The 24,152-nt window shown below is 44.9% G+C and overlaps 1 protein-coding gene across 3 annotated transcripts in view; it reads right to left on the reverse strand.

The window, feature by feature from the left end:
* Positions 1-14,340, reverse strand: part of CDH20 (cadherin 20) — a 156,165-nt gene extending 141,825 nt beyond the window's left edge. The window contains exon 1 of one of the 3 annotated variants that reach the window (XM_081873013.1): positions 14,261-14,340. The gene's annotated coding sequence lies outside the window, so the exon portion shown is untranslated. Of the gene's footprint in view, positions 1-11,918; positions 12,154-12,248; positions 12,495-14,260 lie in introns of those variants that run through there. The other 2 variants (XM_081873012.1, XM_081873014.1) reach the window with 2 other exon arrangements.
* Positions 14,341-24,152: the final 9,812 nt, after the last annotated feature.

The following is a 24,152-nucleotide window of genomic DNA, read 5'->3' on the forward strand; positions in this document are numbered from 1 at the left end:
TGTGTGAAAAGTTTGTTTCATCTGCAGAGCCTTGAAATGAGAAAAAAATATTGCCTTTTCTCCAGTATTATTCATGTCAATATGTACCTAGTGATCTTTATCAGTGGATTAACAAACTGAAACCCTCTTGTGGCATTTAGCCAAGTTGGTAAAGTTTTCGGATAAATTTTTAAAGCCATAAATGAAAGTTCTTCATCCAACACAACTTTTGAACGGTGTTGTTACAAGTTTGCATTGTAACAACAAACTGAAAGTTTTATTTTAAAAAGTCAAAATATCAAACGGCTTCAGCAGTATTACCTACATAAAGATACTTCTCTCTATCTTTGAGGGTGAATACAGATCAATATTTACCTGGAATTAATTTCCCATAGTCTGTTGCTCGATCCATATAGCTACAGTCTTTTCCCAGATTGCTTTTCATAGCTTTGTCTCTAGAGGGCATCAGTAGAAAAGAGGAGGTTGGGGGAGACAAGAAATGGTGGGAAAGGAGACAGAACTATAAGCTTCAAGAGGTGAAACAGATGATTTGCATCCCAGCAGCTGACTAGCTCTTTCAGTGATGGTTTTTAGGTGGGCTGTCAATACATTTTTTATTTTTTTTAATTTCACCTGGTTTTAAATAGGTTTTAACTGTATCTTAGCTTTACTGGGTGTTCTTTTTCTTTGTTACATTTTAATACTAGTTTTATTGTGCTTAGCTTTTATTGTATCCAGTTTGTATCTTTATTGTTGCAAACAACCTTGAGGGGTTCTTATAAAGGGCCAAAAGGCAATTTATAAATGTTTCTATAAACAAACAAACAAAATAGCCCTGTTCCTGTCACACCTTTCTTACCAAAAACAAGATATGAAACAAATAAGCAATGTGTCTTTTTGACCTTATTTTGGACTTCGTATCTGTTGATGGGTCCTCTCACCCTTGTGATAAGACTGCCTGTCTCATACTCATCCTAGTAAGAAGGATTTCAGCACACACCACATACAGATGTGTGCAAAAATTGCTGATTGTACCTCCTCAGTAAAAACAACCATTCCCTAGGGGAGCAATTGTGTGCACAAAAAGCCGGTATAATGCAAGCCAGTGTAAATTAAGCCAATTTAAAGCTACACCAGATCCAAACTATGTTCAGCAGTGGGGCTGCTGCTGCTGCTGCTCTGCTCTGCTCTTCCCTGGCAGAGGGAAAACAAGCTTTCAAAATAATGGCAACTACACAATGTTTCCAGGCCACATGGTTGAGCTGAACAGGCTTAGGATCTAGCCTAAGTCCCCTCTCTCTGGTCCTGCCCCCCAAAATGCCCCTCCTCTGGGGGACCTACACCAGCTTCTGCTCAGCCAATTGCATCCTGGCTTAGCTCCAGATCAGCTAGGATGAGCAAATTACACTGGCCTATCTGTGGCTGAGTCAGAGTTGGGGACTTAATGCCAACTTAGCTGGCTATCGGCCGGTTGAGCCACAGATTCACAACATCCTAAGGGGCTCATTCCATTGGATCTCACCATGTGATTGGTCCCTAAGTGGTGATTTGCATACAGATGAAACCAATAATAGAATAATGGAGCTGGAAAGGACCTTGAGAACCATTTAGTTCAGCAATTCTCAACCTGTGGGTCCCCAGATGTTGTTGGACTACAACTCCCGTCATCCCTGATCTCTGGCCTTGCTAGCTAGGGGTGATGGGAGTTGTAGTTCAACAACATCTGGGGACCCACAGGTTGAGAAAGGCTGATCCAGTCCAACACTGTGCAATGCAGGAACATGCAGCCATCCCATATGGGGATCAAACCTGCAACCTTGGTATTATCAGCACCACGCTCTAACCAACTGAGTTATCCATCTGCAGTACCAGATCACATAGTGGAAAATTTAACGATGACCTCATTTCCCTCCATTCCCATTCAGTAGTGAACTGGAGACTAACATTCCCCATGATGTTGGCAGATCAGCTGGCCATGTGCTTTTTTTGATGATTTTGTATCTTGTTCCTGGTAAGAAGGACACAGACTTGGAATCAAGCAATCGAGGCAAAGATGGTAATTGCTTGTCATCCAGAGCACCCAATATATGAGCTAGAGAATCTGCTATGAATGGTGCATATATCTGCATTGCTTTTCTCTGCAGTATAAATGAAAGTGGCAATCAGGAAAAACTCCAGCCCTTACTTTGCATATTGTAGAGGAAAGTGACAATTCACAACTGAAACAATGCAAATGCGTTTTGTATTCAGTTATCTACACCCAAGTACAAAGAGTAAATTGTGAATCAGCCCTCAAAATCTTATGGGTTAATGGCCAATACTGTTCCCAGATGTTCTGCACAACTGCTGCAATCATAATTTGTCGTGTTTGACCATTCAGCCATCTGCCCAGTGTATTCTGCTGTGACAATCAGATGTAGACGCTGCCATGGAATAAAATTATCGTTTTATTAATTACCCTTTAATTAGTTGACACAGGCAGTATTTTAGCCATAATTGGCCTGAGATGCAATACATACAGGGATGGAATGTGATTGTGAGACTGCCTGTCATGAATAACAATGATGCCTTTGACAAAGCAATCTCATTATGAAGATGTACTGAACATTTCAGCCCCTTCTTTGCACAAGATACTTTTGAACTAAAAGCTGCAATTTATTGGCATAGGTAAATGCAGATACACCTCGCATGTGCACTGTATATATAATTCATGGTGGAACGTGATTTTGCAAGGATTATCACTGCTTTTAAGCATGTCACTTCCATCATTACTATTTATAGGTACTAAGTTGTAGCTATTTCAGAAACAAGTATTAAAACTCTTTCCAAAACAACTCTTCATTGCTCAGAGTTACAAGCCACTACAAATCAGTACATATAGAAATACAAAATACACAGAATCAAAGAATTCTAGAGTTGGAAGTTGGAATACAAATCAGCTTAACATATTTCATCAATCACAATTTCATCAAACACCACACATACAAAAGGAACAAAAGTAATTAAATTAAAATTTATCCAGAACAAAAGTGACTAACTCTCCCCATAAATGAGTGCCTAGATACTGCAGACATGATAGGGTGTGTGGGGAGGGGTAGTATCACGTCATGCTCTTTCTAGGGTAGTTTGTCCGCCTTTGGTCCCCTATCCTGCACTCAGCTTTGCTTGTGGCTCCTTGAAGCATGTGGCAGCGGCCACGCCCCATGAACAGCCTTGACTGTACTGCTAAACCAGGTGAGGCTGGCTGATAGGTCTCAAACCCTTGGTGAGTTCGGGACTTTCCTTGCATGCAAAAACAGGCTCAGGTGGACTGAGCGGATGATACCAACAGTGGGTCCAATGGACAAGAAGGTGGTTTCTACAGGAAAGTGAGGGGCAGATGGGGCTCGTCAACCTGGAAAGGTAGCCCATCTAGGAGAAGGAAAACTCTGAGCCTAAACCTCAACTGCCTTGCAGGATATCTTCAGGAAAAGAAAAGGCTAAGAAGTAAACCCTACACAAATCTGGAGTGGACTTACACAAATCTAAGATGGTTGGGTGGCACCTTGTAGGCTTCCTTCCAGCAACTCCTACAGCCAAGCTGATGCCAAACATTTTGCTTAACACGGATAAATATGTAAGTTCTAGCTACATTCTCTTCCCTCAGAGTAGGTAGGTAGGAAGAGAAGGTAGGTAGAACTTGCATATTAATCCCCAAAATGTGCAGAGTAGCCCAAATTTACCCAAGAGCTTTTTGCCTCAAGTTTGCAGTTGCACTAGAAAGAATTATTTGGGCTGCCAGGAATCTTTCAACTCAGCCAGTACAAGTCAATATGTTGGCTTTTTGCTTATTTTCTGCCCTTAACAAGAGGCATGGGTGTACCTTTGAAGGACAGCTAACAGGAATTTCAGGGCAGAATTCTGTACTGCCTAAATAGAAACATTCATATCTCTGCACCGTAGATTAGGTGTGAAAGTTTCTTGTTCAGAGATACCTCAGGAAAACCCCACATACATTAACCAGTCTTTAGTGCTGCTTCTTGTATTGGGTGACAAAAAAAGACTCAAGTTGTGGTATTAATTTAAGTAAGGAAGAATGCTAGAGACTGAGCCCAATATACCAAAAGGACCACCTCCTTTCCTGTGCCACATCACATTGCCTTCTTAATAACCCCACCCCCACTGTCACCCAGCAACCCCCATGGTTCAGTCTCTCAGTGCCAGCCCCAGCAGCCCCCACCAGGCTGGGGGCCCTCGCCCTGGACTGCATTCTCTTGGCTCTGACCTCCATCCACAATTCCAGTGACCTTCTAGTGGGCAGCAGTGTACCCCCCAGTATTTTATTCAGGTTGACACCACTGCTACAGCCACAGCAGGCACCATAACTCTCCAACAGTTAGACTTCGCTCCCTACAACACACTCTTCCACCGTCTCTCAAAACAGATGCATGTCAACAACAATTATTTCTATCTCACTCTGTTACTCAAAAGGCATTCAGAACCATTTCTCAACACAAGAAATACAAACAAAAAACAATGGGCATGAAAGAGAAGCAAGAAACATTAAAAATGCACCAGTAATGAAATTAAACTAAAAACATTGATCATCTATGAGAGGTGGGGAACAGGCTAGAATCAGTTCCAACAGGAGATGAGCTCTGTCAGTGTTCCTAGCATCCAATGTGTGATTGGCGATATAGGAGAACTGCTCATAAACTGAAGATTTCTCATCACGGCATCCTTTTGAGCACATGGCACAACACTCAGCCTTTCAGCAGATCCTTTTATCTGGTACGCTAAGCATCATGAGCAGCCCGGTCATATTAACTGAAGGTAACTATAGCAAAGCAAGCAGTACCTTATACTGTTCTTGTCAAATTACACAAGTACTTTGGCCTAGAAAACTGAAAAGCCCGCCCCGTGCCAAAGAAAGCCACTGCTACCAAGTTATTTAATAGGAAACGTTTATTTAAGACTTTCCTTTTAATCATAGAGATTCAAGCATCCTAGCACATTTCAAACGGGGTTGATATAAGGATGCCAGCCTGTGCTAGCTTCCCACAGGTTTTCAGTATCACACTATATCACCAGCTAAACATTGTGATATACCACAATGTCTGAAATAAGGATGGAGCTATGTAGGCATTGGCTAGCTTCACAGTTTTTCCAGCATCGTGATTTTTGCTGGCTCTTGGGATTTGCTTCCCCCTGCATGAGCCAGGGGAGAGCTGAGACGGCAGAGCTGAAAGAGGCTGCAGGGAATTGAGAGAAGCATTGGCTGGCTTCATGGTTCCCCCCAGCCCATTGTGATTATTGCACAGTACACACGCACATGATTTGTGATATATTGCCTGGTCAAAAATTATGAAACCAATATCACAATATGGACTTCGAACCAGTTTGGATGGTATATCGCCCAGCCCTATCAGATGCATTCCCACATACGGGAAACCTCAGTTTACCTTTCGGTGGAACCTTCTGAAAGGCATTTTCATTTAGGCAACTCCACCACCCATCTTGGAATGTTAACCTCATATTTCAGGATTAACCTCCTCTGTTTATTTTTCAGCCATCGACAGCAAGTTAGGGACTTCTGCCCTCTTCCTCAGTTGAGAGGAGACATGATATATTATAGAATATAATTTCATTTTTATCATTTAAGATTAAATATATTTTTTATTAGAGATGCATATTTTGGTGACGGGGTCATGCCCTATCTATCAAGAGATAGAAATACCCACGGGAAACATAGTTCCATAGCTGATAGACATGCACATTGTCCAAGGTTAAAACACATACAGACTTGGGAGACCAATCCTAAGAAGGGGCCGAGAGGCACATAGCAGCAGGTTCGCCGCCCTGTGTGCAGTTCCAACCAGCAGTCGGGGGGAAGGGGAAGGGGGACACATCTATTTTTTACTGCCCCAGCTCTTCTCCAGAAAAAAAGAGAGAGCTGGATTTGATTCTATGACCTTGTTCACATCATTTTGTTATGGGACCTTAATGGCAACCACCGCTGGTTGGGAGGCTGCACTTTCAACAGGCATGGTGGGAGCCTCTGCAGCAGAAACTCATCTCCCAGCCCAGATGGAATGGGAATGAACTTGGTAGCGTTAATAATAATAATAATAATAATAATAATAATAATTTATTTATACCCCACCCACTCTGGGCAGTTTCCAACAAAATATTAAAATACAACCGTCTATTAAACATTAAACGCTTCCCTAAACAGGGCTGCCTTCCGATGTCTTCTAAAAGTCTGGTAGTTGTTTTTCTCTTTGACATCTGGTGGGAGGGCGTTCCACAGGGCGGGTGCCACTACCAAGAAGGCCCTCTGCTTGGTTCCCTGTAACTTTGCTTCTCGCAGCAAGGGAACCGCCTGAAGGCCCTCAGCACTGGAGCTCAGTGTCCAGGCAGAACGATGGGGGTGGAGACGCTTCTTCAGGTATACTGGACCTTAACCCTCTCCAGCCTTGTTGAACAGGGGGCTAGGAGTGCAGCCTAAGGCATGCACTGTACTTTATGTTTACACCCCCCCCCCCCAAAAAAAAGAGATTACTTGGCTTTTTCTGGTAGAGAACACAGAACTGAAGACCGCCTTGAAAAAGTTTGCACTTAACAAAATGAATAAGCAAGAAAGAAACCCAGTGAAGTTTCCTCTCCAAATATGATGTGTACACACACAGAGAGAGTTAATTTTGTCCCTTATCACAGTTCTACCCCTCTTACCCATTTGAACATAGCAGTTCAGATAAATGGCAGTGTGGTTCTTTTTCCAAAGGGCTTATCTCTTCTCTACATGCTTCATATCCCTTCTCATAATCAGGCAACCCATTGTTTTGTAAAAACTTAGCAAGCTTTGTGGAATTCTGAATATACAGGTCACACTGCGTGCATTGTTGCTTTCGTTGCTTCGGGCCAAGAGCCTGAAGAAAACACTGGAGTTATCCCCAAGACAATTTGTGGCTTTCCCAATTCTCTAGCATACTGAACAGTGTCAAAGTTCAGTTGTGCTAAAAACAACAATAAAACTAATTTTCCAGCTGCAAGGTGGATGTGTGCCTGCAGGCTTTCTTATTTCTTTCCCTTACTGGTGACTTCTTCCCAGTTTTCTAATGCATGGCAGTGACAGGTATGACAACTCTTGCTGTAAGAGAGATATACAGATCTAGAGCTAGAGGTGAGATGATATACTATAGATATAGATATATAGATATGCTCCCTGAATTTGCACTGAAAGCCAAATTAACCCCTGGCATAAAATCTTGCTGCTCACTTGAGTCATACTACAGATTAATTGGCCTATATTTGGCATCCAGTTTGAAACAATCGCATTTATTTATTTGTTTTTAAAAAAACTTTGTTTACAAGATATTCTGTGATCATCCATTTCTACTCACATCAACCTTGCTTTGTACATACCTAATAAAAACGTAAAGGTAAAGGTACCCCTGCCCATACGGGCCAGTCGTGTCCAACTCTAGGGTTGTGCGCCCATCTCACTTAAGAGGCCCGGGGCCAGCGCTGTCCGGAGACACTTCCGGGTCACGTGGCCAGCGTGACGAAGCTGCTCTGGCAAGCCAGCACCAGTGCAGCACACGGAAACACCATTTACCTTCCCGCTATAAAGCGATACTTATTTATCTACTTGCACTTCGACGTGCTTTCGAACTGCTAGGTTAGCAGGAGCAGGGACCGAGCAACGGGACCTCACCCCGTCGCAGGGATTCGAACCGCCAATCTTCTAATTGGCAAGCCCTAGGCTCTGTGGTTTAACCCACAGCGCCACCTGCGTTCATGCCTTAGTAACCTTCAAATTAGAGGGTGCTCTTGCAAAGCAAAAAGCTGCAATTGGGATTCTGATAGCTGGCTTGTTTCCAGGCTCAATTCAAGGTGCTATTGTTGGCCTCCTAAAGCCCTTAATGGTTTGTCACCTGTATGCCCTAAGGAATTCCTCCTTCCACATAAGCCTGCCTGTATGCTCCAGTTATCCTCTGTAGCCCTGCTCCAGTAACCTCACCACCATGAGGAACACTTGGCAATGACAATGGGTAGGACCTTCTCTGTAGTAGCACCATCCCTGTGGAATGTGAGTTGTGTGCCAGCCCACTCACAGTACTGTTTTAGAAAGCTGATGAAGACATGGCTGTTTAAAAACACCTTTGGCTGAATAGTTATTCCCTCCCCTTTGGTATTTTGATCTTTTAATTGTGATGGGTGTTTTGCAAACTCTTCTTGCGGTCTTGTTTTAAATGCTAATATTTTGATTTATTTCATATGCCAGCATTTTGACTTATCTGTTTGAACTGCAAATTGGTTTATATTTTATTCCTGTTGTCTTTTTTTTTTTGCCTTGAAATCCTTCTGAAAAACAGGTGGGATATACTTTTTGTATCCAACATAAACATGCTCTCCATGAAAGGAGATTTGGTTTTATATTAAGAAGGGGGGTAATTAAGCTTGCAAAAGGCATGACTTGCCTGCAGGCTATGGACTTTTGAATGACACGTGCTTTCTGCAAATTGGTCAAGTGGTTCCAGAACCTTGTACTGCCATGTTGATGCCCACAGGCAGATGACAGTTATTGCTTATGAGGTAGATCAGGCTACCATAACACTCCTGGGTTGTTTTTTTCCCTTCAGTGAATGTCAGGAAGTCACAGTATACTATATGAAGTGCAAGTTATCGCTTCCTTGAAATCCTTCCTTAAAGCCCACCTTTTACAAAAGCAAAAAGCCCTTGCTTATTCACCCCCTAAAGGTCACCATCTCCAATCACACCTAAAGCTGCGGTCTTAAACATACTGTACTCAACTGGGGAGTGAGGTTGCAGTCCTAACCCCCACTCTGCACATCTGGATAGGATCACACAAGCAAGGGGCTCTGCAAGTTGAAGAAACCACAGCAGAGGCAGTGTGCTACCACCAGTGGTCCCTCCCCCCCCCAACAGTAGTAACAGATGGGGCATTAGGATATTTCAGGATGGAGCTAGACCCATTGGATACTAACATCTGGCTCCAGCTTGGGGCTGGTGCAACAAAAAAGGGTGGCTACAACTGCCTCCACCTTCTGCTTTGGCTGGTGCAAGTGACAAGGATGCAGTAGTGGCACCACAACTCAATTCTGTCCTTCTCTTTCCTGGTCATAGAATCTCATAGAGTTGTAAAGGACTCTGAGGAGCATCTAGTCCAACCAATATGCACCCATCCCTTATGGGGATCAAACCTGCAGCCTTGGCGTTGTCAGCACCACGCCCTTACCCACTGTGCTATTCTGTGGGCCAGAGTAAGGATTGCTCTGCTCACCTCACTGAATACAGGGAGACCTATTTCTGCACATAGGAAGGCACTGCAGTTATGGGTTAACCGATTTTTCTTACATCTATCCTTCATGATCTTTTCTTCTCACCTCCCTTTGGTTCTTCTCCACTATCTAATTTTACATTTCCTCAGGGTTGGGACTATTTTTTTTTTTTTTAAAAAAAACACACCTTACGCTATAAAACACTATGCACATTGATGGTGCTATGTAAGTATTCATAATTTCCACGATTTAAAGTCATCTCAAGGCGCCAGCAACCATTTCACACTCCGCATAAAGTCACATAGGATAGCTAATGCTATAAAAACTTTTTATAATGGCAGTTGAGCATTTGATGGTTTTTTTCTTCCTTTGGTAATGTAACTTGCTCCAGACACAATAATTACAGTGTAAAAAAATCCCACAGTTTACAGCTCCACTCTAGCAAGCCTGCTTGAAGAGTGTCAGAGCAGCACAAAAGCTGGCACAATTAGCTTTCATCCCTGCTGAGTTGGCAATAAAGTGAGCACAGAAGAATATATTAATTGGTATTAGTCAATCCATTTAAGATGTTCATTCTATAGTCACCTTTGCATTTTTTTTTTCCATTAAAGAGAGAGAGAGAGAGAGAAACAACTGTCACATCAAACTGAAAGGGAGTAGATGCAAGATTTTTTTTTAATCCAATTGCATTCCAAGATTTACCTTTGAAAGAAATAAAAAAAACCCACCAAGTTCAGTTTTCTGGGTTCTATAACAGATGGTAAATATGACAATAAGTGATAAATATTGCAAGTTACTGACTTGCCTTTCTTTCACTTGTTGCTATTTTTTTTAAAAAAACAAACAAACTATGTATTGCTGATTACTGCACCTTTGAATCAGAATGAACAATTAACTGGCTAATTATTCTAGTCACACCAACCCACAATGAAATCTTTATTCAGTGTTTACAGCAATCTTTGGCAAAGAATGCCTTGCTGTTTTTAAACTAAGAAGAACTGCACCCTTTGGCTCCTCTCAGCATCAGCTGCCTTGGTTTCAGTGTTGGATGCCAATAATCAGTCGTCTTCTTTTTCTTTCTTCTAAAGTGGGCACTTTTTATAAAAAAAATATATAAAGGAGTGAAAAGAACTATTCTCATCAATGCCCCATATATTCTGCCTGATTTATGTCCCAGTCACTGGATCTCTTCCTTCCGTATCTTTTTAACATTTATTTTCTCTACCTCAACTCCAGCCTCTCCACCTCTTTCTCTCCTTCATATATACTAGGAACAAAAATGGGCAGATTCCTGAATCTGAAGTGCCATATGAAAGGGACATCCATGACCAGCCAAATGTGACCAATTCAGCTGGTCAGAAAAGAACACAAACCTCTTCTGGGAAGAAGGAAGAGAATCATTCGCTTTGTTTTAGAGCACACAAAACAAAACAAAAACTAAATTTTACCTATTTACAGTGAAACTGAGGTTTTGGGATACTTTCTGCCCTGCTGATGCTTCTCAACCTGCTTTCAGTGCTCTCACAATTCACTTCCTCTACAGACCGCCTCTCCAATTAAAAGTGATGTTCTGCTACAGATCACTGCATATTTATCCATACCGTCACTTACGGAGGTTAAGGACATGGCATGGTAAAAGATCCCCAATCTCTTTAGAGTCTCTCTGAACAGAACTCACAACTTCTGCGAAAGCTCTCTGTATGTAGAGGCCTCTTTGCTTTATTCTGCCTTGTGCAACGCTCTTTAAAACCTATCAGGCTCCTGTTTTTAGATCCTTAAATGCATACAGCTCCTACTATCCTCTGTTTGGTCTCCATCTTTATAAAGCTTCCCTGTGCTCCCCCACCCCCTCGCAGAGGTCTTTCTGTAGCAAATGTCTCTACTGACCATGGAAGGGCTGCCCACTGCCTGAATACCCCAAATAGGCCGCCCACACTTGCACAAGTACCACTCTTTCCCCACTGCTGCAGAACTCAGCTCCCATTTCTTCAAAACAGCTGTACCACTGAGTTACGTCAAACTTCCAAAGCTCTAATTCCAGATCTGAATTGCCACTATAGCCACACCAGAGGGTCTCCTCCTTCCTTCTTGATCTAGACATGTGCTTATAGAATCTTAGAGGGACCCTAAGGGTCATCTAGCCCAACCCCCTGCAATGCAGGAATCTCAACTAAAGCATCCATGACAGATGGCCATCCAACCTCTGCTTTAAAAACCTCCAAAGGAGGAGAGCCAGCCACCTCTGGTGGGAGTCCACCCCACTATGGAACAGCTCTTGCTGTCAAAGTCCCCCCCCCCCCAATGTTTAGCTGGAATCTCCTTTCTCGCAACTTGAGAAAGCCTCCTCTCTATTTCTGCTCCTCCGCGCGTCACCCATAATTCTCCTTTTTAGTCCTGCCTCCTGCAGCAAACTTGTAGGGGGGCGCAGTGGCGTAGCGTGGGTTATCAGCACCCGGGGCACGGCAAGTAATTTGTGCCCCCTAACCCTGGATTTGCGCCCCCTAACCCTATCCCTAACCCTAACCCCCAGATCTTGCGCCTGGTGCGGCCGGCACCCCCTGCACCCCCCACGCTACGCCACTGGGGGGGGGGGTGGCCCGTGATTTGAACACTATGCTCAAAGGGTGGCAACCCCAAACCCCCAAGCCTTGGTACCTGGATGCGTCCACTGAACCTTCCACCTTGGGTCAGATCCAAGATGACAGCTTCTTTCTTAACCCGGAGTAAGCTGCCGCGCTAACTCCTCCGACTCCCTAGCCTGGGATCCAGAGCCCTGTAACTCGGCGGGAACTTCGGGCCGAACATGGGACCAGACCAGACTGAAAAGGATCTCGGTGCCTGGGCGCTCCTTCCCCCTCAAAACACGCTCGGATCGCTCTCTGGCGCAGGAGGAAGCGCCATCCGCAGCCACGTGAAAAGCCAGGCACGATCGCGCGGACCTTTCCTCAATAGGCGTCCCTTTGAGAGTCGCCGTGCGTCACTTACCCGGCGAGGTGCTGCTGCTGCTGCTGCCGCCGCCTCCTCTCGTCCAGGGATAAGTTGGCGGGAGACGATAAAGCGAGTCTCTCTCTCTCGCTTCCCTTCCAGGAGCCGGCGAGTGGCCTCCCCGCCGTCGCAAGGGCGCCCCGCTCTCCTTCCCCTCCTCTCCTCGCAAGGTCCCGACACAAACTCCAGCTCGCCACCGCCGCCGCCAGAAGCTCCCGCCGCGAAGCTCGGCTCCCCGCCGCCGCCGCCGCCTGCCCACCGGCGTCGCTGTGACCAACGCCAGCGCGTCCTCTCCCCCCTTTTCCCTCTAGCGGCTCGTCAGGAGTTTCCTTCGGGCTTCCCTTCCCCACCGCCCCTAGGTAGTCAGTCAGTCGCGCGTCGAGGCCGACCTGCGCGCTGACTAAAAAGAAAGAACAGCTTTCTCCGGCCGGGAGAAAAATAAAATGAGAATTAAAAAAATGAAAAGCGGGGGGGGGGGGAGTCGCGCGGCGTCTCCGGCGCTCGCTTTCCCCTCAGAGGTTTTCTGCCGCTGAGGTGAATGTCTCACTGTTTCGCCTCAGGTCAGTGGCGGGAGAAGAAGCGAGGCTCATTCCGCACCGGCGAGTCGGGGACAAGAGACTGGAGGGAAGCTGGTGTGGACATTATTTATTATTATTATTATTATTATTATTATTATTATTATCGATAGAAAGTGGTGTTTCTTTGCTGCTCTTTTCGCGCCGCCTGCTCGCTCCTCTTCGGAGCGGCCGCCGTGTGCCCGAGTCGCCGCCGCCCCGCCGCCGCCGGTGCTCCTTCCCCCGCTCATGAATATTCTGACGGGAGCGAACGCCGCGGAGGTAAATGGAATTAGCTGATTGGTGCCAGGAATGGGCTCCCCTTCCTCCGGGTGGGGCTGCCTGGAACCCCACCAGCTGAAAGTAATTAATGGCCGGTTGGCACCTGGAGGAGCAGACAGAGGAGGCGGCGGCGGCGGCGGCGGCAGCAGCTCTCAATAGCAAGAAATACCTTCCCGTCCCAAGGATTATCCAGGACTAGGGTCGGATACTCCGCTTCTTAAAGCGAGCGCTTTTTTTCTTTCTTTCTCCAAAAGTCGGCTCTTCAAGGCCTGATTTATATCCCCCCCCGTTTCATTTCTCTGTCTCAACTCCCCCCTCTCCGCTGGTGTAAATCAGAAGCACAGCATGTGACCCCCATCAGGTTGATGGATCCGGAGTAAACTACCACGCATCCTAGTTCCGGAACGCAGTGCCTACTACAGACTTAGGAGTCCCCACTATAGGAGCCGGCGACTCCCCAGTAAAATACAGTGATACCTCGGGTTAAGTACTTAATTCGTTCCGGAGATCCGTACTTAACCAGAAACTGTTCTTAACCTGAAGCACCACTTTAGCTAAGGGGGCCTCCCGCTGCTGCTGGAGCACGATTTCTGTTCTCATCCTGAAGCAAAGTTCTTAACCCGAGGTACTATTTCTGGGTTAGCGGAGTCTGTAACCTGAAGCGTATGTAAACCGGGGTACCACTGTATTTGAGAGCCCCCCCCCCAAAAAAGTTGATGGGCATTGCCATTCAAATAGTCACGTGATCGATTGGGCGGGGCGGGGCTTAAGCGCCCCCTCCCCCGCATAGTTCATTCGACTTGGCACCCCCGATCCTCGCAAATCAGCTTACGATTAAACGAAAAGCGAAGTCCACCTGCGCGCTTTCAGAAGAAACACTCCATTTAAGAGGGAGGACAAGGGGCGTCGAAGCGGACCGATTTACCCTGCAAGGCCCCTGCGCGCTCCTTTAGGATCGCGTCTTTTTTTTTTTAACTCTGGGACTTTCGACGAAACAGACCAGGAGACCCCAGTGAGACGGAGACCCCGCCATCTCAACCCCCCCCCCCCACCGCGCACCTTCCCGGCTCCATTCACAACTTCACGTCGAGGACTCCCACGCGCGGGAGAAAACTCCTTAGCCAATAGCGAGCCGGCCCGCGCATTCCATTTCGAACCCTTTTGCGCGCGGCTTACCGGACGTGGGGGCGCCTCCCCCTCTTCTTGCCCCGCGATCGGTCCCTGGAGGAAGCAAAGCGAGTCTCTCTCTCTCTCTCTCTCTCACGCGCCTCCTTTGCTCCTTCCCTTCCCATAGACGCCGCAGCTTCGCGCTCATTCACCCAGCCGCGCCGAGAGGAGCCTTTCGGGCGCCGTTTCCCGCGCGTGCGCACCTTCTCGCAAAGTCCCGGCGCCAAACTCCGCCGCGAGCCTCGCCTCTCCAGAAGCGCCCGCGCCCAAGCCAAGGCAGGTGCCTTGTCCAAGAGATCAGATCAGAAGAGTCTTCATTTGCATCAGCCATAGCAATAAAATAAAATAAAATGTACTGAAGATAGAGGTTAAAAACTCAACTATACCAAATGCATTCTGGAGCTTTACATTAATAAACAAATAATAGATCGTATTATTATTATTATTATTATTATTATTATTATTATTTATTTGTACCCTGCCCATCTGGCTGGGTTTCCCCAGCTACTCTGGGCGGCTTCCATAGAAACCAAAAATACACTAAAATATCACACATTAAAAACTTCCCTGAACAGGGCTGCCTTAAGATGTCTTCTGAATGTCAGGTAGTTATTTATCGCTTTGACATCTGATGGGAGGGCGTTCCACAGGGCGGGCGCCACTACCGAGAAGGCCCTCTGCCTTGTTCCCTGTAGCTTTGCTTCTCGCAATGAGGGAACCGCCAGAAGGCCCTCGGCGCTGGACCTCAGCATCCGGGCAGAACAATGGGAGTGGAGATGCTGCTTCAGGTATTCTAATTGCCCTCGCTCAAAACCTTGCAGTCCAATATTTGTTCAAGAGTTTTTGGCCATAGAGTGGTACCTCGGGTTACATATGCTTCAGGTTACATACGCTTCAGGTTACAGACTCCGCTAACCCAGAAATAGTGCTTCAGGTTAAGAAATTTGCTTCAGGATAAGAACAGAAATCGGGCTCTGGCGGTGTGGCGGCAGCAGGAGGCCCCATTAGCTAAAGTGGTGCTTCAGGTTAAGAACAGTTTCAGGTTAAGTACGGACCTCCGGAATGAATTAAGTACTTAACCCAAGGTACCACTGTATTTCTCTCCATAATCCCGCCTTCATCTCACTTGCATTTTGGTTGCCATGCAGTTCATTCAGTTTCCGCTTTGTATTCTTGTTATATATATAAAGCGTGCCTAGACATTCTGTGGCTCCACCCATAACCTCGGTTTAGGGTGCCATTTAGCTCCTAGCTTTCATATCTCAGCTTCTAACACTGAGCAGCAGCCCCACTGTTGAACTCAGCTTGGATTTGGCGCAAATTTATTCTGGCTTAATTTACACTGGCTAGCTTTCTTCTGGATAGGATTTATCCCTGAGATTCTTCTCCCAGTTCTGTTGCCTTCTGAAAATGTACTCCTGGGGTCAATGGCTGGAGCATAGGGGAGGCTCCTTCTGCTCCAGCTAGATTGTTTATAATGGAAACTATAGGGAAGGACTTATAAGTGTTGTTCTTAAAAAGTTAGTATTTATGCTGTCCTCTTTTCTCTCTCCCACTCCCTCTGCCTGCTTGCCCATGTTCTAAGTAGCTGCTGCCTGCCTCAGCCTCTGGTGCTCATTCCGCTGCTCATGAATATTCCGACAGAAGCGAGGTCTGCTGAAGTAAATTGAATTAGCTAATTGGTGCCAGGAATATGTGCCCCTTTTTATGGTAGTAGGAGCGAACTGGAAGCCCACCAGCGAAACGTAATTAATGGCCAGTTGGCGTCCCGATGAGCTGATAGAGGTGGCAATGGTGGCACCTCAGTAGACTCCTCTGCAATAGACAATCGCACCACAAGGATTGTCCTAGGATTTGGAGCTGTGAATGGTCTGCCACTCAGGTTCCAGAGTGGTAGAGGAATACCACAATAAGTTCAGGGGCTGCTGTATATACGCAGAATATTATCTAGGCAGTTCTATTTGAGAGGTGCTTACTGTGCTGATGGATAAAAGTTCAGATTCCAACGTGTGTGTTTTTTTTAAAAAAAACATGGGTCCACCTTTTTATTGTTGTTACTGACTTTTGCAGACTTTTAAAAAATGAAGTTATCCAGGACCTTGCCCCTTTGCTTGCCACTGAACCTGTGCTGCATGAGGTCAGAGGCAATTTCTTGTTCGAGGTATGGAGTAGGAAATAGTAGTGGGGCCTTCCTAGTTTGCCAAAGCATTCTGGCCTGTGTGTCCTAGCAATGCAACAGCCAAAGAAAGTATAGCCACCTGGTCAACCTCTGGAACCAGAAAGAAGTTATTGGCTCCGCTGCTGCATGACCAATGTGCTCTCCTAATCTCAGCAACTCAATGGCCAAGGAAACCACTGGTCAGTTCCAGAGCTGAAAAGGATGCTGGGGCCTCACTGGTTTGGCCAATGAAGGTCTGAGGTCCTCTAGGTACCTTGGCAATGTAGTGGCCAGACAAGCTTAAGCCTTCCTCTCAGCCTTGGAACTGAGGAGGGGACAGATGTTGACAAACAACTGCTGTGTGGATGCTTGGCCACCTCTGCAACTCCAAAGCTGGGAGGAAGGTTGGGGGCTCGACACGTGTACCAGAGTCGACTTATTGTGATGAGCAGGGCAAATGAAAATGGGGAAGCCTGAAAAACTTCTGGGGAATGATAAATAATGAGATGAAAAAAATGTTGAAATATACATTTACTAAGAAGCTTGAAGCATTTTTACTTGGCATTGTAGGAGATGATATAAATAGAAAGGATTGTAAATTCTTTTTATATGCAATGACGGCAGCAAGAATATTACTGGCACAAAATTGGAAGCAAGAAGAAATACGACAAAAGAAGAATAGAGGATGAAATTGATGGACTATACAGAATTAGACAAAGTAACAGGAAGAATTTGAAACTGGCGGGACCAGAGATTCACAGAAGACTGGTGTAAATTTACAGACTATTTGAAAAGTAATTGTGACGATCAGATTACGTTTGTAGGTTTGCAAGAAGTTTTGTGAGGTGAATTATTTGAGGAGAATTAAAGAGAATTAAAGAGGAGAATTGTTAGTTAAGATAATTAAAGGCAATATGAATTTAAGAAATGCAGAAGAAGTGATAAGAATGGTGGATCATCAGAGGTGCTGATGGAAGTCCAAAAAGATTGTATAAGATGTGAAGTTTTGTTGTATGTATGATAATTAATATGTTTATATATATATATATATATATATATATATATATATATATATATATATATGGAAGCCTGGACGAACTGATCTCCAGAGCCATACTCAAAGAGGAGACTTGTGGCAATGTCTTTGTCATGCAGCCAGAGTTGTTTAAGCTTTGTGAGTTTCAAAAATGGTTTTGGATGTGTTCTCAGTAGGGACAGTCCTTTTGAGCAGATAACAGGGCTTATACCTAAAGCAGAGCCTTTTCATAGGCTTCTTGTGAACAAGCACAAGCCCTTCATCTAAAGGGTACTTCATCTAAAGATCTTTGGGCACAAATGCTTAGGAATCCAAACAAACATTGACATGATGATATAATTTTATTTTATTTTATTTTTTAAAAAGATCTGCAGTAATTTACAGATATAAACATGCCATAGAAAGTTTGGGGCTCAATTTCTTTATTAGCATCCAATATCAATTTTTAAAACTTTTTGTTTCAGTACAAACTGACTCAAATGGAATCAAGGACTCTTTTCAAGCTATAGTGGAGTTTTGATTTTCTTTTATCTGACACTGCTCACTGCAAATGAGTTACGGCTGTGGCGAATGCACCCTTTGGTTTATTGGCAGATAATACTATTTCAGAACAGCGTTCCACTGCTGCAAATTTGTTTCTTGTGGAAGATGGGTAGCTCTACTACAGTATTGCTTTTTATTTTGCTGCTATTGGTATCCTAGTTAAAATGTTGCAAGCGTGGCTTACCCGTAATGGCAATTTGGCGAAAGAGAAAGTGACCCACCAACAGCAGCAAGTTCCCTGAACCCCACCAGTCCCAGAACCCAACCAAACCCAACCAACCCCAGAACCTTCCCCTCTGTTATAACCCCCCTCCATCTGCCTTCCGACTTGGAGTTGGCATTGCTGTGACCTTCCCCTTACCCCATCACATTCTGGAAAGAGAGAGAGAGAGAGAGAGAGAGAGAGAGAGAGAGAGTGTGTGTGTGTCATTGAGTTGGAAGTGAGCCTGAGGATCATCTAGACCTGTGATGCAGGAATATTCAGCTGCCCCATACGGGGTTCAAACCTGCAACCTTGGTGTTATTAGCACCATGCTGTAACCAGCTGAGCTATCCATTGAGAGAAAAAGAGGGAAAACAACTTCCCTTCCCAAGCAATTTCCCATAGAAAATTCATGTTCAGGCAGGACCACAAGACAATTCAATCTTCTAGATATCACTGTTTCCTTGAGACTGGAAACAGCTGATCAAATGGGAAATAGATATTTGTTGCAATTTTCATAAAGTGGTTCATTCCTAACGCCTACAACCAATCCGTAGAAAGCACTTCAGCATGTTCCTTTGCAGCTTTACTCCCTCCCTCTCTCTCTCTCTCTCTCTCTCTCTCTCTGAAAATAAATAAATAAGAAAGACATAAAATTATTTGAGTCCCTGGACTGATTAGAATTCATCCAGAGGAACATAGGAAGCCTCTGCCTACTGTATGGAATCATACCATTGAGCCATTTAGTTTAGCACTGTCTACACCTGTGTTTCCCAAACTTGGGTCTCCAACTACATTTGGACTACAATTCCCATCATCCCTGACCACTGGTCTTGCTCGCTAGGGATGCTGGAAGTTGTAGTCCAAAAGCAGCTGGAGACCCAAGTTTGGGAAACATTGGCCAGCCTATCCTTAGATCCAGCTGCTGTTAGACACCCAGATGTGTTCTTCACTCCATTAGCCTCAGCAGGCAGCAGCCACCAGCATAATGCTGATAGAGACTGAGGAAGCCCAAGTTCAGATCCTCATTCACCCATGAAGTTCACTACCTTGAGCCGATCATCGTCTCTCAGTTTAGATAACATGGGGGGGGGGGCAGCCATTCTATTGCATTGAGCAATCTGGAGGAAAGGTTGGATATAAATGCAGTCAACACAGCTTACCATTTCACTGTTCTTTAAATGTTATATTCTAATGGAATATAGGCACTCTCTCGCCCTAGATGCAGTGATCTGTAAATCATACGAACTGCTCTGCAAGAGAAGATTCTAAAACAAACCTGCAAGATTTACAATTAGTTTTATGTGTTCTGTTAATATAGCTGTAAGGGGAACAAAATGCTATCCATAGAAAAAAGGCTCTTCCTTTCCAGTGCTGGATTTTGATGTGTGTGTTGGAAGCTTTGGTGGTGGAATAGATTGATCACCCGCATTTATGCAGATGATGGAAGCACCGTCATCAGAGGAAGTTCACAATGGTTAGAGCATGTGTTTTTTCCTGAATGTTTGAGAGCAGAGGCCCAGTGTGGGCAGTCAGTTTAAACCTTTGAGTCCTGGACTTACATGCCAAGTAATTTTAGTGAGGCACTGTGGGTTAAACCACAGAGCCTAGGACTTGCCAATCAGAAGGTCGGCGATTTGAATCCCCATGACAGGGTGAGCTCCCATTGCTCGGTCCCTGCTCCTGCCAACCTAGCAGTTCAAAAGCACGTCAAAGTGCAAGTAGATAAATAGGTACCATTCCAGCAGGAAGGTAAACGGCGTTTCCATGCGCTGCTCTGGTTCGCCAGAAGCGGCTTAGTCAGGCTGGCCACATGACCCGGAAGCTGTACGCCGGCTCCCTCGGCCTATAGAGCGAGATGAGCGCTGCAACCCCAGAGTCGGTCACGACTGGACCTAATAGTCAGGGGTCCCTTTACCTTTACTAATTTTGTAGTCATATTTTACTTGGTTTTGAAAATGTTGCTTTCTAACTTGACACCATGGGATAGCACAAAATACTCTACAAAACATCACAGCAAGGTTTACTGCAGTGGTTTTGAATTTTGAACCAGTGTGCCATGGCACCCAGGGGTGCCTTGAAGGGAGGGGCATCACGGGCGACACTGGCATCTCTTCCTCTTTCTTTCTTTCCTTCCTTCCTTCCCTCCTCTGATGCCCTCTCATGTCTCTGCCTCCCAAAGGCTTGCACAGCTGTTTGTTGCAGCAGCCCCAGCTACAAGCTCCCCAGGCAAATGGCGTCTCTGGGGCTGGCCAGGGGGTGCTTACCAGGCCCATGTGGGGCAGTGTGAGGAGGCACCTCTCTTTGGGGCAGGGGGGGCTGCCCTGAGGACTCCCAAGGAGATGGGAGAGGAGGCTGAAGGAACACTCCACAAGGGAGGGTGTTTGAAAAAGGGTGAGTGGCTGCCAGCTCTGTAGGCAAGGGGTCACACAACTGGACTCCTGAGCCCCACAGGGGTGCCACAGAAAGAAGGTAGTTGGTCAAGGGAGCCATGGACTCAAAAAGATTGAAAACCTCTGGTTTACTGTAACCATTAAAGCAAATAAGATCCTGCATTAGTAATATTATAAGGAGCTATATTATTGAATAATGAATATAAAATATTTATATCAGTTAGCATCATGACTTAACAGGCTTCTATCTACCATGTATGTTGGAAGCTGGTTTTTCCATTTCTTTGTTATAGATTTAACCCCCTCTTGAGATATCATTGGCAAACTTGACGTGAGGTCTTCCAAAATGGGGGCAATGATCTTTACTGATGCTTGGATGCCAGCTATCATTTTAAATCAAGATGGTGGACCCAAACATAACTTTGGTGTGACTTTGCTCATTTTTTTACTTTTTTATTTGCCATAGCTTTGACTGCCTCTCGAGATATCTTCACCAAATTTAGCCTGAGGGTTCCTGATGTCGGACTGGCAGTCTTTGTTGATGTTTGGATGCTGGGAACCATTTCCAATCAAGATGGTGGACCATTTTTTGGTGTGACTGATCTATGTATCCATTCATGGCAAAAATTGCTCAAAGTGCTAAAAGTCCCTTTCTATGTATCAGTCTTTGTTCCTATTATGTACTGAGTTGAATAGGATCCAAAATGCAGCAGTCTGATTGGTCCTAGAACAATAGGATTCAGAATGCAGCAGTCTGATTGGCCCTAGAACAATAGGATTCAGAATGCAGCAGTCTAATTGGTCCACAGGAGCCACCCAATCCAACTCCAGGTGGAAGTGAATCCGCGACCTGATTGGCCTACAGGTGAATCCCAGAATTAGCCAATCACGTGGGGCCCATTGTGTAAATAATGTATATAAAGCAGACATTCTGGGGGAACTTCCATTCCTCCTCACCACTATGAGCTGAATAAAGAGCATGAAATCCACTCTCGACTCCGAGTATATTTCAGTTCCCATTCAAATATGCAGCTCCCATATACAGTCATACCTTGGATCCCAAACGCCCTGGAACTTGGAAGTTTGGCTCCCAAATGCTGCAAACCTGGAAGCAATTGTTCTGGTTTGTGAATGTTCTTTTGGAACCCGAATGTCTGACTGGGCTTTTTGCGGCTTCTGGTTGGCTGCAGGAACTTCCTGCAGCCAATCAGAAGCTGTGATTTGGTTTTCAAACATTTTGGAAGTTGAATGGGCTTCCGTAACAGATTCCGTACAACTGCCTAAGATGTTATAGAAAGAATCATTAGGCAGCTCACATTCTTTAAGGCTATTATGGTAAAGAGATTTGGGATGCCAATTAGATGAGGGTATGTGGAATAAGATTTGGATATGGCCACCTTTTAAAACTGTTTCCTCAAAGATCCAAGGAGCTTCACTAAATACTCTCATGAGTATAACTAAACAGCTTCTCCTTTGGGCTGGTGGAACTGTGTGGGGCTAGGTGCAACCATTTTGGTCATGGGATTTTGCATTACTCCCTGAAATTATAGTTCGGCGTCTTCTGTCTGACCCTCCGCTGCCAGCATTCTTGTTAGCAGATAGCCTAGGACATATGTATGAAGGATAAAAGCCAGGAGACATTGAGTTGTACTGCTTGAGTGCACATGCACACACACACATCAGGCCCCTCCAATATACAGGCCCTCTTTTGCCCACTCACACCCTATTATAACGACAGGTATTTCACTAGTAAATTAATAAAAGCCACATTACTGTCAAAATCTCTGAATCTCTCTCTCTCTCTCTCTCTCTCTCTCTCTCTCTCTCTTAAAAAAAATTACATTGTAGCAAGAGTGGAGGTAGTGAGCCAGAATAAAATATATATGACAGCTTTAATAGAGTTGAGGCTGCCATGAATATACGTACGTTGATTATTCCTCACACCACAACACAGTGAAAATAAAATGCAGATACTGTCTAGTGCTCTAGGTTATAATTTAGGATAATGTACAGCATATAAAGCTATGCTTATATATACAACACAGACCACCCTAGAGGATTCTGTAATATATGGCACGATAATTTCTTTAAAAACCACACAAGTTTCTAACTTTTATGTTAGCATATACTGTGTGTGTGTGTGTGTATATATATACACACATATACACACACGGGATGTGAGTGCGTGTTGCTGGTTGTTTTTTTAAAAAATGTTTAGGCATATAGCAATTTGGAGTTTAGTTTCCGACTGTATTGTCCCGTCTCCCCCAGCAACAGCAGATAGTAATGTACTTCTGATAGCTTTTCTAAAGAAATGTTGTTTTATGCATGCGGGGGAAAGGAAGCCCAAATAAAGATTTCAGAAACAGATTGCAAGTGGGGTTGAGTTAGACAGTGCTGTGTGTTCTAGGTGCCACTGATGTACAATATGGCATTGCAAGTTACTGATGGGCACTTATATCTATAACTAGGGAGTGGGTGGCACTGTGGTCTAAACCACTGAGCCTCTTGGGCTTGTCGATCAGAAGGTTGGTGGTTCGAATCCCTGTGACAGGGTGAGCTCCTGTTGCTCTGCCCCAGCTCCTGCCAACCTAGCAGTTGAGAGCATGCCGGTGGAAGTAGATAAGTAGGTACCACTGTGGTGGGAAGGTAAATAATGTTTCTGTGCATTCTGGCTTCCGTCATGGTGGTCTGGTGCGCCTGAAGCAGTTTAGTCATGCTGGCCACATGACTCAGAAAGCTGTGGACAAACTCCCTCTGCCTGAAAGCTAGATAAGCGCTGCAACCCCATAGTCACTTTTGACTGGACTTAACCACCCAGGCGTCCTTTCCCTTACCTTTTACCTTTATATCTATATCTAATAAAATAATTAAGCAGGTGCCTCTTTTTCTCTTTTTATAAGTGGCTCAATCCAGCGGCACTATGCTTGGAATGCGTTCTTTGCTTCTACAGCAATCCCACAGCTGTGTCTGTTGGGAGTGCACCCAACAAAGACAGGGAATGAGCTGGTGGAGATTCTGGATGAAATGGACCCAACTCATAAAAAGGAGAAAGAATCCCACAGCTGCTAACTTTGTTGGGATGGTATCAGTTTATTAGACCAGCCTGTTGATGTAAAGGGAAAATAAATTACAATCCTAACTATCTATTTGATGGTAAATCCTACTAAATTCAGTGGGGCTTACTTTCAGGTAAGCTGGTTGCAGCCTAAGAGTGCAATCCTATACATGGGTACTGAGAACTATGTCCCATTGCCTCCAGTGGGACTTTCTTCCTGGTGTAAGTGTGTTAATGCTTATGGCCCAAAAGCTGATTTGGGTCACATGTTGGGCATAGCAAAGAAAAACACAGATGCTGCAGTACCAGCACAGCTGGTCTTTCAGGTACGTCATTAAAGCCCTTCACTAGTTCAACCTAAAGTGAATTATAGCAGAATCTGACAGGACCCTGATGCTGACGCCGCCATCTATCTTAACTAGAAATTGTGGTGCTTGTGACTGATCTGTTCCTTGATTCTGGCCAATATTCCAGAACAACCTGAGTTAAATTCTAAGATACTTCATTGTAG

Source organism: Podarcis erhardii, assembly GCF_964252035.2.
Source record: "Podarcis erhardii genome assembly, chromosome: 8".
Lineage (NCBI taxonomy): Eukaryota > Metazoa > Chordata > Lepidosauria > Squamata > Lacertidae > Podarcis > Podarcis erhardii.